Here is a 14,987-nt window from a genome sequence, read left to right as displayed (position 1 = left end):
ACAACTCTTTCAAACAGAGTTTAGCAAATCTCTTTGGTACACCTTGACTGATCTCAATCAGTTTTCAGAATTTTAATGATCTGGTTTTATTTCCAGATAATGACTATTTATGTAAATGAGATGCCTTATAAATAATTACGGAAATTATTCCATAATATTAATTACAGGCTTTATGGTTCAAACACTTATTATACTAAAGGCAAATGGTGCTGGGGATTGTCTTTGAGTTTATTGATTTGCTTACTTTTTACTTAGTTAGTTTTATTTTAACTTGACTTACATATGTTGGGCAGTATTTCCTGAACTAAAACAAGGTGCACTGTGTGCCTGGATATATCAAAGGATATTGAAGGATAATAAAAATCAAAATGCATCATACAGTGGTAGTAGTAAATGGAAACAAAACTTCAGAATGATTTTGTCTAAAAATCAACTGAATGAGTTTTACTTGGAAAATCTCAGCTTAAGTGTTGTTAGCCGTTTACTCAAAAATTAGTCTTAAATTAATTATAATCCTTTGCACTTCTATAGCTGCTTCTCTTGAGAATCTCAGTAGTGTTCTACAAACATTAATTAAGCTTAATAGTACTCCTGAGAAGTGGTTAAGTGATAGATATACTTCACCCACTATGATATAAGCAATCTGTAGAACAAAATACAAAAACTTTAAACAGCAGGACTACACAGGAGTTTAGAGCCTGAAGTATCCCCGTCAGGCAAAACTGTGGGGAAGATTTAGCTACATGGAATACAATTGCTTGGCCTGGGCATGATTGGAAGGTGGATATAAAGTGCAAATAATAAAGAACTCTTCACTAGAGATCTCTAGTGAAGGAAAGTGGTTTTCTATGGCCCCACAGTATCATGTGGCGTGGCTCTGGTGATGAATTGAATACTGATTCAGAGGAAAACTGCTATTTGCAGAAATCACCCCCAGATGGGCCAAAGAGCAGGCATCCACATGGAACCTTTAAGGCTGATGCATGAACAGCAGGGATAGCAGTTAAGTCCTCTCACCCCTGAGGGAACAGGAGCTGCTGAAAATAGCAACAAACCAGCAGTATCAGTGTGTACATTTACAGCCCCAGACTGTTATTTTTGCTGGCGAATCTGCATGCACAATTTCCTTCCTGATATTACTCCACAAAGAGCAGCTTTTGTTATCTGGCATTACTGATGACAGCAATACTTAAACCAGGTTAGTGCTGGCACAGACAGCAAGCCAGCTTTGATAGATGCATTAGGATTTGGGCCGTCCTCAAGCAACCCTTCTGCTGTCCCGTGCTCACAAAATGGACTGCAAATATTTGTCTGGGAGCTTCCAGCATCCAGAAATGTGCTCCAGCTGTACACGCGGACTGCCCGCTAACGACAGGACAACAGGTACTGATGGCACCACAGGCCTGACACCCCAACCCTCACCACCCAGCCAAGCACAACTGCACTGGTTTATCCCTGACTAACACCAAAGGCCATCCCCTGCCTCTCCTACCGTTCCAGAGCTGATAGCTGCTGCCATGCTGCCGTGCCTCGTGAATAATTTTAGCAGTTGCCGAGGGAAACTTTACAACGCGCAGCCCAAGTCCTTAGATGCACACTCTGAAATCTTGAGGAAGCAAATCGGTGCTGGAAAGGGAAATGATAATGAGCTCACATCAGAATTTTATTTATAGAAATGACTTGGAAGCAGCTGGATCTCCTCCTTGGGTACATTTTCTTTCCTTTTTGTTTCCCAGTATTTCTGTTCGTTTGGGACCACAAACTCTCCCATAAATATTGGCAATAAATGCTTGCTGAGAAACTCTCCCTACCTGCTGGAGAAAAAATCTCCTCATTTTATCCAAGTGGAATGCCTAGATACTGCAACTAGACAATCAGACTTTATCCTTACACATATACAGTAACGTTCTTTATTAGCATTTGTGAATTGTGATTCATGACACACATGATTCCAGTGCTTCTGCTGAGTTCAGTGGCCTTTGGACCAGGGCCTGTATTTGCTTCATTTCCCCATATTTTTAGCTGCTTCAGTAATTACTTTACCTAGAGAAGGGTCTGAAAAATAGATATATTTTTAATATACATATATGATATTCTATTTACTGTTTTATAATGTATAATCAGTAGTTTCTCTGGAGTGCAAAAGCTTTTTGGAGATACACTTGAATCAGTAAAAGGAAGGGTGACTGCACTGTTGTACTGCTGCACCACAATATTTAAATGCTTTATTATTTCATAATCTGTCCTAGAATTTAATCATTCCAAGCTGGGATGGTCTCTTTATGTCAAAAGGGATAAGTCCCAGATTTACAAATATGCATGTATGAAAAACCCATGAAGATGTGGCTTCATTTCCAGTGTGATCCCAGCTTGCCAAAGGCTCCATTTCATTGCATAAGCCTCCGGATGCAGATCCATTACTGTACTGTAAAGTGGGTTACTGGACAGGGTAAGGCAATTCATCTTCTGAAATGCAGAGTCTTGTTTTGCCAGTTATGGAGTTTATAATTATCCATTATCATTATCTCCATAGTTATTTTTACCAAGGTTACAGATAGGTCTATTTGAAAGGTATTCAGTTGGGTTCTCTGGGAGGTTCATCCTTCTCTTGTAGAGGTAAATGAGCAGTGCACAAAGCACAGCCAAGTGAGTTCAAAAGGCATAAAACTGGTGACAAAGAGAACAGATTAAGTCCCAAATTGCACACTTAAGAAACTGAAAACTAAAATTGTTTTGCTTATGGAAGACAGTCTCTGCCAGGAAAAACTGGGAATAGTGATAGCTGCATTTTTTTAAGCACTTCTGAAGCCCCATGAATTATAAATCATCAAACCCACAATCCTGGGACAAAGTCTCTTAAAATCATGTCCTGGGACAGCAGAGTTCTCCATTCTATTCCTGGCTCCATCACTGACCATCTGCCACTTGTCCTCTGCCTTGCTTGAGTTTACCCACGTGTAAAATGCACTTAAAATAATCTAAACCAGACTTTGAAAATTACTTTGAAAATTACTTCAGTGCCACAAGCTAGAAATTTGGGGTTGTAACATGGAAAAAAATCGTTCTGTGGTTGCTGGTCCATAGAAAGCCTGCGTGTCTCTCTGGCTGCACGACGGGGGAGGCTAAATCTGGCTGCCAGGGCTCCACCCTGCACTCGAGAGGCAGCAGAATCCCACATGAAGCGTGCTTGGTGCCTGCCCACCTGCACTGCACGCAGTTGTTAACTTGGCTAATTAGCTTACTATGCACAACAAGAATCTGATCCAACACTGACTGCAATTAATAAGTAGACTTCAGTGACTTAATGATCTTGGGCTCGGGTCTTCATGGGCAAGCAGAGATCCTTGCTCAGAGATCCCGAAAATCCCTGGGAAGGAAAGGCTTTGTGTGAGTGACACATAGACACATCTCTGTGCAATGAGCCTGGCAGGAGCTGGGCACACAGTAAATCTGTCTCTGCCTGTACAGTAGCACTATTCACTGATGCTGCTCTTTATTCACAAATAAATACAGAACTACAGTCACAATTTTTCATAGGCCCTTTTGCACGTGGCTTTAGAAGAGCCTTAAAGTGGGAAATTGATGATGAGCTATGCAGGAAAGCTTCGCAGTGAGATTTGTTAGGAAAGGTGACTTGATAAAGGTGGTGACAGGCTAATAATGAAATGGAACATTGCAATTAAATGTGCTGGTGGGGAAGAAAGTGTGCCACAGCCAAGAGCATGAGCAGCAGGCAGGTCAGGGAGAAAATGCAGCAGAGGTTTGAAGGATGAGGGTGGGAAGGAGGGGGAGATATAAGAACAAGAAAGACAGGACAGAGATAAGCACTGTTAGCTGTGATAGCAGTATGGGGCAGAAACTCCTTTGGTGTTTGTATCAGGCCTTGCAAAAAGGGAACCCTGTCCCTGACCACAATTTGTTGACATTGACACAATGTGTAATTAAATGCAGATAGTCCTAGAAGGACAGAAATGGGGGAGGGAAACAAATTAACAGCAAAACAAAAATATCTACATAACGTTTTACTTATGTAAGAGCTGAAAAGTATATAAAATGACTGAGAATATTTAAGAATTCTATTTCTCCAAAATGAGTTTCCATTAGAAACAGTCCAGGATGTTGTAATGGTTATGAGCTTAAACCCTGCAAAGTGAGCTATCCATACATCAGGACAGAGATTTTGCTCAGTATACAGGCAGCTGTAACAATACTCTTAGAAGTAGGAACAGACCCATTAATCTTGGATGTTAACGCTGAAGCCTAAATTTTATGCCTACCTGAAAAATGAGCAAGAGCAGAGAGCACAGAACAGTTTGCATATCAAAAATTACTAACACTAGCCAGAAGATGGAGTTCAGCATTGCTATTTATTTGAAAAGTATTTTCAGGACTAAAATATATTGGAAATTGATTTAGAAAAGTCTCTACCAGCACACCAGATAATTTAAGGACACAGAGCATCCTGCTGTAGTGAATAGTGACATTCTAGGTTCTTGGTGTCTCACTTATCCCACTGTGTACTGTCTGGAGAGACAAGTTCTTTATGGGTGTGGCTAGAAATGCATTTCACGTAGAAACACAAGGAATGGGAACGTTCTCATAGTCCCTGACACATTCCTCACTCGGTTTGCTGCCTGTTGAGAAAAAAACAAGACAGACTTAGCTCCCAAACATCAACCCTGGCAGCGCAGAGCTGTGCCTGCATGTGCAGGCTTGCACATGGGTGCTGCTGCCCAGGTAGACACCAACTAGTGCCAGTCACGTTTCCTACATGGGGGGTACGAGGAGCAGCATTTCTGCTATAAACAATCTAATTAATAAAAGCGTGTGGGGAAAATCAATGTTATTTTATACTTTTTGGCTTTTGCATTCTCCTATTTGGTCAGATTTTCAAAGGGATGAGGTAAACCGAGAGAGTAGGTCTGAACATATCTGAGTATTAACAGTTCAGTTTTGATAAATTCACAGTAATTACAAATTCAGAATTTCATATGAATTTTATGTCTTTCATAACTAGCCACATCTAAACCCTTAAGCTAAACATCCAGAACTGAGGTAAGACTGAATTCAAGCTCAAAATTGTATGGTTGGAACCTATCCCTAATCAGCACTTTGGTATAAAATTTGGAAACTCAGGGTTGTAATGGACAAGGTACCAGAAAAGTAGTATTTATTTCAGTGTGGGCACAGGCAGGACTCGTTCTGTTGCGCTCAGCAACATCTTGACACGCTGCACTAATCTTAGCTGCACGCTCTTAAAAGATTATTTTTGTCTCAGGTTCTTTTTCTAGTCTTTGATGCAACAGCCTGCTGCGGGTTACATCAAGCCTGCAGAAAATCCCTCGGTTTTCTCATCCCTTGTTTTCCAGACAGCCGGCACCTCCTCCGGGTCCAGGCGACGGGCGCCGCAGGTGAGCCAAATCCCGGCCTATCTGGGCCGGAGATTAATTTCGGTTTAAATTAAAGATGCTGTCTAGATTAAAAGGCTGACGTGGGGGGAGGCACAGTCGAGCCCGTAGTCTGTGCGCTGCGTTTTAGGCGCTTTCGCTTAGAGAGCCCCGCTCCCCCCTTCATGGCTCGGAGCCGCCGGCGCCGCGTTCCGTGAGGGGGAAGGCGGGAGCGGAGGGGCCGCGTTCCGTGAGGGGGAAGGCGGGAGCGGCGGACCCGCGGTGCGAGGGGGAGCGCTCAGAAGGGACCCGGTGGGCGGCGGGGCACGGCCGGTCCCCCCTCAGGAGCCGCGGGACCCGGCGGGAGCCGTCCCGCGCCCGCCCCGCCGCGATCACGGGTCGCCGCCCGCCTCCCCCGCCCCGTGACAGCCAAGATGGCGGCGGAGGGGAGGGGGGATCCCGCCTGAGCCGCCCACACGGCGGGAGGCGGCGGGGGCGAGCCGGGCTCCGCTGGGATGAGATAAGGGCGCGGGCACCGAGCGCGCTGCCCCCCGAACCCCTTCACCACCCGCTCCTCGCCCTGGGGAGCGCGGCACCCGCCTGAGGTGAGCGCGGCGGGGCTGTCACCGCCGCGGGGCGCGGACCGGGGGGTTCTCCGAGGCGATGCCGCGGGTCGGGCGCTGCCGCGTTCCGGGGCCGGCGGGGAAGGGGCGCGGGGCTGTCAGCGGGGGCGGGGAGGCCGGCGCTGGCGGGCCGGGGGCTGAAGCGGCGCGGGGGCGGCGGTAACTTTCCGCTGGGCCGCGGTGGGAGGGGGAAAACTTTCTCCTTTCTCCTTGTGCCCGTCGGCTCGAGGCTCCCGCCAGCCCCCGCCGGGCCCGAGGGGCTCCCCGGGCCGCGGGGCCGGCCGAGCCCTCGCCGCCGACCTGCCATGTTGTACGGGCTGTGCACGCCGGCGGGCCGGGGTGTGTGCGTGTCCCCAAATCCGCGGGTGTGCGTGCCTTCCCCAAACCCTGTGTGTGTGTGCGTGCCTTCCCCAAACCCTGTGTGTGTGTGCGTGTCCCCGATTCCGCGGGTGTGTGCGCCTTCCCCAAACCCTGTGTGTGCGTGTCCCTGAATCCGCGGGCGTGTGCGCCTTCCCCAAACCCTGTGTGTGCGTGTCCCCGAATCCGCGGGTGTGTGTGCAGTCCCCAAGCCGGGTCTGTGCGCTCCCCCAAGCCCGTGTGTGCGCGTTGCCCCGATCCGCGTGTGTGTGCTGCGTGTCCCCAGAGCCATGTGCGGGTTTTCCGCGCAGCCCCGCTGCGTCAGCCGGAATTGCCCGGCGCTGCTCAGCCCCACGGTGCGTGTTTCTGTCCCGGCTTTCCCTTCGGCAGCCTGGGTTACCCTATACCTGGCTTGATGCAACGCGCTGGAAGCGGCTGTAGAAATCAGCCCTGGCATTTTTATCGTCGTTCTGTCATGAGGTCTGCGTGTGGCACAAGTTGCTGGCCAGGGAATGATGGCATTCAGTAACTTCCCAGTGATGGTTGCTATTCCGAAGTTATTCCAAACAGGCTGCGTTTAAAAATGTGCCGCTTCTACTTTGCTGAAAATGAGGTCTTGACTTTCTGCCTAGTACTGAAACTTAATTTCTTTGAATTAACTTGAGTGGAAGTATGGTGTTCTGGGCAGTTTTTTACTTCATTTCACAATTTTTTCTGGAACTGTTGCTCAACTGGAGGTTTCCGTAAAAAGTGTTACATTACAGTACATAATATTTCACTTTTTGAATGATTAAACACAAATATGTTATCTTGGCAAGTGTCTGGTAGTTTAGGGGTACTAATTGAGTTAGTCTAGCCAAGAAAGGTCAAGGGGGAGTAAATGGATTATTTCTGGTTTGTGTGTCTAGCATGCAAGTCTTACTTTGTAAGAGTCTCTTGCTTTTCTCATCTTTTTTAAAAAAAGTCTTATATTTACAGTACTGCAGAAACTTCATCTAGCTTTTAGAGTATTGAGGAGTCTGTAAGTTTATTTAAAGTGAGCATTAAAGTGGAGCTCTGGTAAAGGGAGCTGTTTTTTAGGGGCTATCATGACTTGGCATTGAAATAGTTTAATTATCAAAAACAGAGCATTAGAGTTTCTGTGGTTAGCTTCAGGAAGGGGAAAATTGCATGGAACCTTAAAGACAGAACAAAAAAGATTAAGCTTCTCTTAAGAGCTTCTGTGATGTACATGTTTTACTTGTGGAAATGTTGTGCTCCAGCTGGATGAATACTTTCCTGAAGTTTGAGTGGCTTCTGCTCCTTTGGAACAGGCTTTAGCCAATAGCCTTTTCTAAAATGTGAATTTATTAGAAAACAGCACAAAATAGAAGATGTGCTTCTGCAAGTAGTAAGACAAAAAGCACCAGGACTATTTTCTTTAAACAGGGACTTATTTAAAAATATTTTCCCAGTATTTGAGATTTTCATACCTCTGAGTATTGATATTTTTTGTAGCCATATGCTTGCAGGTTTGTGTTTCAGCTCATTCTGTATGACATAACCCCAGTATGGTGCTTAATGGAATTACTATATGTGTTAATGGCAATATTAGCAGTTATCTAGTTAATATAGCCAGAGTTAATTATTAGTTCGAAAAAGCACAAATATTGACATAGCCTGGCACACACTACAGGGCTCAGGTGCACGCAGCTGATGCAGGTCAAGCCTTAGAAACAATGTCAATAACCTGCTTCTATTTCAAATATGTGCTTGAAAGGGAAAGTAGAAAGGTGGGGAGTGAAGCCAGCAGGTCCCTGAGGGGCTGAGGTTGTAACTAATCCAGCTGCTCTGTGTGACTGACAGAGCTGTGGCACCACCGTGCCAGCAGCCAGCCCGTCAGTGGTTAATCTGCAGCATTTTGCATTCAGGGTTTACTAATTTCTAGGTTAATTCCTGCTGTAGTGTGTGATAGCTGGAGAAAACTGTCTTGTGACTCTTCAGGGAGGAAGACAATTCCTCAACCAAGCTGAAGGATAATGGGGTTTGGTAACCTTGAGGTTTTAATACAAGAAGAAGAAATTTGCAGCGTCACTTAAATATTCAACATCCTTTTTTATTTCCATCATGCTCCCTAGCAGCTGAGTTGCTGTTAGTTTTGCAAGTCATAGTAGGTTGAAATGCTTTTTATAACTCTGGCTGCAGAAACATTTGTGCTTCCTGGCCAAACACAGGCAGGTTGGAATGGGAATAGCACAATAAGTACTTAGTCAAAAGCTTGCTCAATCTTAAATTTATCTCCTGAAGTGAAGACTTGTAGGAAGCCTTTGTTCTGTTTTTTGTCCTTTCCTCAACTTTGACCTGAGTCTTTAAATATAGTGTTGATATGACCAGAAATTTGGAGGCCAAATGTTGCCCAGTTGATGTTGGATTAAAAAATAAAAAGTCAATTATAGCTTTGTAATGTTGTTGAAATTTATGTTTGGTGGTTTCCAGCGATGTTGCTGTGTGACAGGGTTCCAGTGGTAAAGGTTTTGGTACACGTGTTGCTGTAAAACTCAGGTATTTTTTCTGAAGTTTCCTGGAAAGAACTGTAATACTGAATAATACTAAAAATGAAAGGAGAAAAAAAAAAAAAGGCACTAAAATAATTTCTATATGAGTGCCTTAACAAAGCATGATGCAATTTGTGATGATTGGTGTATTTCCAGTATGTTTATCTTGCTTGTTGCAGTGTTTTAATCAGTTTCTCTGGGATGTATTCAAACTTCAAACTTTTGTTAAGCTGACTCATAACAAAGCCAAACAAAAAAAAAAAAAAAAACCCCAAAATCCAAATCAGGCTGTTCCCTCCTCACTTTGCAATCCCCCTCCAAACCCAAACCTGTAAAAATGTAGGACCCTTGGAGAAAGTTGAGGTTGAGCTTGCCCCCATGCAGGTGTGGTGGGCTCAGGTTCCTGTCCCTTGTCCTTCTGCTGTGGCTGCACTGGCTGCTGACAAGAGCACAGAAAATGCCCTTGGTCTGCTCACTTACACATCAGTTCTGTATGGCAATAATATCTGCTACTGCAGACACAAATTGGGGTAGAATTTTTTGCCATACGAAGAGCAGCAAATCCTGTGGAAGCTAAAGCCAGCTATGCCTTGTTTTAATTGATGGCAGCCAACAGGTAGGGGATGAATATGTGTAAGCTGTGAAGGCATCACTGCTGTTCAGCTGTTGTTACAAATCAGCTGTTTCTAGCACTGCTACTGACCAATTAATTACTCAAAATGAATAAGGCTCTTTGCTGTATGCCATAATAATAATAATAATAATCCTTGGATGTTTTCTGCTGTCCTTCAGTTCGGGTTTAGTCTACCTGGTTTGAAAGTTTGATCTGTGGCTGCTCTGAAAATAGGCTGCTGATGCTTATGAAGTGCTCCCACAGACTCCAGAGTCAAAATTAAACCATGCAGGGCAGTGATGCCCAGAGGTTTGATCTATAACACTCATTTCAGTAGCAGTGTGTGATGCAGAACTAGTCACTGGTAGTTCCCTAAAGAGCTCAGAAACAGTGCCAGGAGGAAATCGAGAAGTGGAAATGAAAGACTTCAGAAAGTGTTGGCTGGCTTGACTATTTTAAATGGTGTATTTTTACCTTTTCAATATATTAGATGTAAAATATATTGCATTATCTAATACATATATGAAAAATGTCCATGTGTCTAATGGGTATATTAGATAATGGTTACTGTGGAGGCTGATACAGAGTGAACTAAGTAATAATGGCAGGGGAGTGAAAGGAGGAGGAACTGTGGTCTAAAAATGGGATGAGAAGAATAAGGAGCGTGTTAGAAGTTAGCCAGTTATAGCCTCCCTGTTTAATATTTACCATAAATCTTGAATTTTAAAAATCTGGGTCAGGGAAATCATTATTACTAATTAATAAAGTTATTTCAGTTTGGCCATCTGAAATGAAAGTGAGCAGGCAATAAGTGTGATGTGTAAGTACATGTATGTAAATAAATAAAGTCCCAGGAGATGCCTTCACCTTGTGTGCAAGCTTTATGCAAACACAGAGAAGGGGTTTGTGGGCTGGACTCTTGAATTTTGGCTTTGACTTGAGCTTTAGAAGAAACCTGTGGGCCTGAGGAATTATTCTCAAAATTCCTAACTTCAATATCAGGATCAGCAGTAGTTACCTTGGCGTGTCATTGCTCCTCAGCTAATTTATGGTGATTTTCTGGAGGAGACTCTGGTGTTGTTTTTTATTGCTTAGCTGGCTGGGAAACTGTCCCAGCAATAGGTGGTAATTGATTGATGTATCTGCAGCTGAGCTGGTAGTGGTATTTCCACACTTATTTTTCTGTGGAATAGATGCTGAACATTTTGGTAAGTGGATGTAGAGATTTGCTGGTGAGAGAGGTTTTAGTGAGTGTTATCCCTCCATTAAACCTTTCCAGGGGGCTGTAGATGATCTGCAGGCAGCACTTGCACTCTGTCCATGGCTGGCCCTGCCTAGAATTTGCAGTGTGGTTGGGTCCCATTTTCTCATGTTACAGAACATTTTTGCTGGCCAAAGGAAAAAAAAAAAATTAAGTCTCTAAGTTGTTTTTAAGTGTTGCAAAAAGTGTTAGAAACAATCCCCACCTGTCTTTTCTTCTATCACATCATGAATACAAAATTTAATTTGGATAGAGAACGGTTTCAAAACAAAACTGAGGTGGGCATGTGTGTCCAAATGTGGCAGGGTGAAAGCAGGTCACTTCTGTCACTCTTGGTTGATGGGCTTTGACATTTTCAGTGTCAGGTTTTGGGTTTGAAGCTCAATATTGGAAGACTTTCTATTTTCATTTCCCTTTATCTGCTGTGTCAAGAAAAATAAAACATTTTGTTTGGGGAACTTCTTTTATGAAGTTGTTGTATAGTAAATAGTTATACAAAAACATGAACAAGCTGCTCTGCTGAACTGTGCTTTGGATGAAGTAATATTTACATTTTTATAGTGCTTATTTTGGCTGTCCTCCCCTTGATTTTCTACAATTTGTTTTCTGCATCCCTCCCTACAAACACAGTTGTATTTCAGAAATCCTTTCCATTCTTTGGTGATGTCTTTTGGCCATAAATACTGTAATCTAGAAAGAAAAGTGGGAGTTGTCAAACTGGCCCTACTGAGATTTGTCTCTGTCATGAATCTTGTGGGATACTGGAACATCCCTTTCCTGAATTTTTGTAGGCAGGATTGAATTTCACAGGATTTTTCTGTGGCACAACTGGAATGATTGTTAGACCCTCTTAGTAAATGCTTTGATTTGATTGAGATTACAAACAGCACTGAAAAACAGAGTGTTTGGTGAGTGAGGGAGGAATGTGTAGGAGATGTGGGACATGCCAGATCTCACCTCAGGGTGAATGAAGTCTGTTCCTTGCTGCCTTCTCCCTGTGCTCCCTCCTGTGAGCTTTGGTGCTGTGGGTGTCCAGTTCCTGCTCTCTTTGCAGTTCTCATCCTCCTCAATCTAGATTAGCCTCTGAATTTAGGCCTAATCTTTCTTTCACTGCTGAGCAAGTCTGCTTGTCCCTCAGCTCTTGGCTCCATTCCTGTTTTCTTCTCCCAAATTCACGGTTTTTTGTTTTGTCCCTGTGCTTTTATCCAGCACTTTGCTGTTTCCCGGCACCCCTTAGAGATCCTTTGTTGCCAAGTTTTCTGAGCTCTCTTGATTATCTCCTCAGCTCTTGGATCAGGGATGTAAACCACGACTTGGTGCAGATCATTGTGAATGGGCCTGCAAAACACTTGGTAGCATTTCCAGTCCAGTGATGCAGGGCAGAAAAATCTTAGGTTTTCTCTTGGGTTATTGTGGATTTTCTTCTTTTCTAATAAAAATTGATGCAGTGTCAAAGGGAGTTTAGTGGAGGCTGGTGGCTTCCTGAGAATTATTGTATTGTCTAACATCACTGAGTGCAGATGTGTGCAGTAGGGTCTAAAAAGTAATGCCATTTATCACTTTAGCCCTGTTTTATCTGTTGCTGTTTTTTGTGTAACTGTAGTAGGAAATGGGAAGAAGAAGTACAGACATTGTCCTACTAAAAATGAAAATGCTGTGAGAAGTTCTGTTTGTATTTGGGTAATGATGTAAGTCCTTTGCATTCTTGTTTCTTGAAGAAGTAGATCCTTTACTTGATATGCAGAGGACAGGAAACTGGTTGTAAATAAGTTCTGCAAGTAATACAAAATAGACCTGCAAGTACACTGGCAGCAGTTCTGGCTGTGTTCCTTGTGATGCCTAAATCTATATTTTTTGCTTTCATTTAAGTCTCCTCACTGGTTTTCCAGAGAGCTGACTAGAGAAGAAGTTTTTTGAAGTGTCCGTGGGGAAATTAATCATGTGTTAGTGCTGCCTGCTTCTTGGACTTTTTTCAGCTGTGCTTGAGGTCTGCAGGTGATCCCAAAACTTCTCATTTCTGGCACTCCTGGAAGCTTGATATTAATGATTGTGTAGTTGGAGAAAATTATGTTGTGCTGCTCCTGCATTCTCTCTTTGTAGTCTCGAGTGGAAATGTTCAAAGTGAGATCCTGGAAAGCAGCTGGCTGTGAGTGGGGCAGGTCCATGGTGCAGTGTGGGTTTGGGCTCACTGGGGCTGGATTCACCCTGGCTGTCAGAGCAGTGAGCTCCCTGTGCTGATTGCTCCTGTGAGATCTCAGAGCACTGCCCTTGTGGATTGGGGTTACAGACAGAACCTTGCACTTTGTGATCCCAAAAACACAATTCTGATACAAATACAAATCTAATTCCCCAGATTTTTCCACTTCAGGAATGGAAGCAAATCTTTCATGGTTTGCATCAACCCTCCTGAGATGTGTTTGTTCCCAGCCTCTCTTATGTTACACTTTGTTTGCTGCAGTCTTCTCACCATTCTCTTCTGAGAGTGTTCTACAAGTCTTGGGGGAATAGAAGCTTCCTTTAAAGAAAGTGCACTTTTGACTACAGCCTTGCTGATGCTCATGGCTTGTTCTGGGAGCCCTCAGTGCCTCCGGTGAGGTGCTGTCCTCTGTCCTGCTTCAAAATGCTCCAGGGTAGCACTGGGCTTGCAGGTTCCTCAGTGTAAAACACAAGTTCGAGCTGTCTGTGGTGATACCAATGTTTAAAAGTGGCCATGCTGGTGTTCACCACATCTGAAGAAAAATTCCGAATTGTGGCAGTAAAGGGCAAGAAGACTGTATCACCCACTGCTAGGGGAATTGGGGTAAGGTGACTCGCTGGCAGATGCTGATTGTGGAGTAAGAAGGATCTGCCTAAATATCCGAATCTTGCAAAGAAAAATGGTTTGAAGTGGATTTTGAAAGGTTCTTGGGCTGAGAGAGCCCTTTGATAGCTGGCTAACACCTAGGAATGGACACAGAAGGTATTGATTGTCAGAAAATAATGGAAGAGGTGAAGTAATTTGAAGTGGCTGGCTCATCTCTTCTTTGATTAATTTTGATTTAAAGCATTAAGTGTTGTTTGCATTCTTAAAATATCAACCCAGCATAAAACTTGATATTTTGTTTCTTGGCTTTAAAGTCTGGTTTAATTTACTTTTTTAGTGAAGTGATATGTAACCTTATCTTAGCCAGGAGTCCTACAGCAACCCACAGTGTTCATTTCATGTGACTGGTGCAGTGAAGTGTGCAGAAAGTAAGTTTCAACAAATGTGTTCATTGTTTGATTCTTATTTTTACTGTTTCTATAGGGAATGAAACTTTAACAAGAAGTCTGTGTTAAAGCCTGGCTGACAGCAAGAGAGGAAAAGTGTAGAAGCAATGCCCTGATGAAAAGGTAGGGAACACATTGGTAGAGTGGGCAAAAGGCTTGTGTTCTGCCTTGGGAATTCCTGTGAAATTAGAGGGCTGCTGCTTTGTACCCAGGATCGTTTCCTTGCTGTGAAGAAAATATTGAGGGGGAAAAAGGCTTGTCTGACAATTTTGCCAGGCAATTTTGGCAGTCCAGAGCTGGGGTGAAGATTTTTGTTGTGTAACTGCAGTTACTCCCATGTCTCGAGACGTTGAACTCCCATGTGATGTGTGTGTGTTATGTCTGAGAAGTGGTTCTGGGTAGCCCGAGCAGGACTGACTGATGCAGTAACTTCACTTTGCTCCTGCCTGCCCAGCTGACCCCTCTCTCTGGGCTGGGTACTCCAGCAGCCTAATGCAGCAATGCACAGATGAGATGAGATGCTGGGGGCTGTTAGAACTTCACTGGCAATTTTTAATCATTAGCCTCTGATTTGTGTCTCTGTTCATCTGCTCTTCATGTTCCTTCAAAGGAAGTAAGTTCTTGGAGTGTTATTGTATAATAAATATTTAAAAAAAATAAATCACCAGCGTTGAACTGTTTTAAAGAAGATTGCCCTGCACTGGTTTCCAGTGCACTCTAGGAGACATTCATTGCTTGTTTACACATGGTGGAACCTCTTTGGAGTCAGGATTACAAAGTGAAATATCACCTGGTTTAGACAGCAAAGGGATCTAATAAGGAACTCAAATTAATAAGCAATTTAATATTCTCAAAGGAAAATGCAGGAAGGAATGAGAATGACAGCAAGGCAGATGAAAAGATTACAAAGCAGTTGTTGTATTTGTCTGCCAGAGGTGGCCTGGCAGAAACTCTTTTAATGGA

At 43.7% G+C, this 14,987-nt stretch overlaps 1 protein-coding gene across 3 annotated transcripts in view; it reads left to right on the top strand.

The window, feature by feature from the left end:
- The first annotated feature begins 5,332 nt into the window (after positions 1-5,332).
- Positions 5,333-14,987, top strand: part of DENND4A (DENN domain containing 4A) — a 50,529-nt gene continuing 40,874 nt past the window's right edge. For 2 of the 3 annotated variants that reach the window (XM_064721795.1, XM_064721793.1), the window contains exons 1-2: positions 5,779-5,992; positions 14,062-14,147. The gene's annotated coding sequence lies outside the window, so the exon portion shown is untranslated. Of the gene's footprint in view, positions 5,412-5,778; positions 5,993-14,061; positions 14,148-14,987 lie in introns of those variants that run through there. The other variant, XM_064721794.1, reaches the window with a different exon arrangement.

Source organism: Zonotrichia leucophrys, chromosome 10, assembly GCF_028769735.1.
Source record: "Zonotrichia leucophrys gambelii isolate GWCS_2022_RI chromosome 10, RI_Zleu_2.0, whole genome shotgun sequence".
NCBI lineage: Eukaryota > Metazoa > Chordata > Aves > Passeriformes > Passerellidae > Zonotrichia > Zonotrichia leucophrys.
Note: the sequence above shows the minus strand (reverse complement) of the source record. Positions and strands in the feature narration are given on the sequence as shown.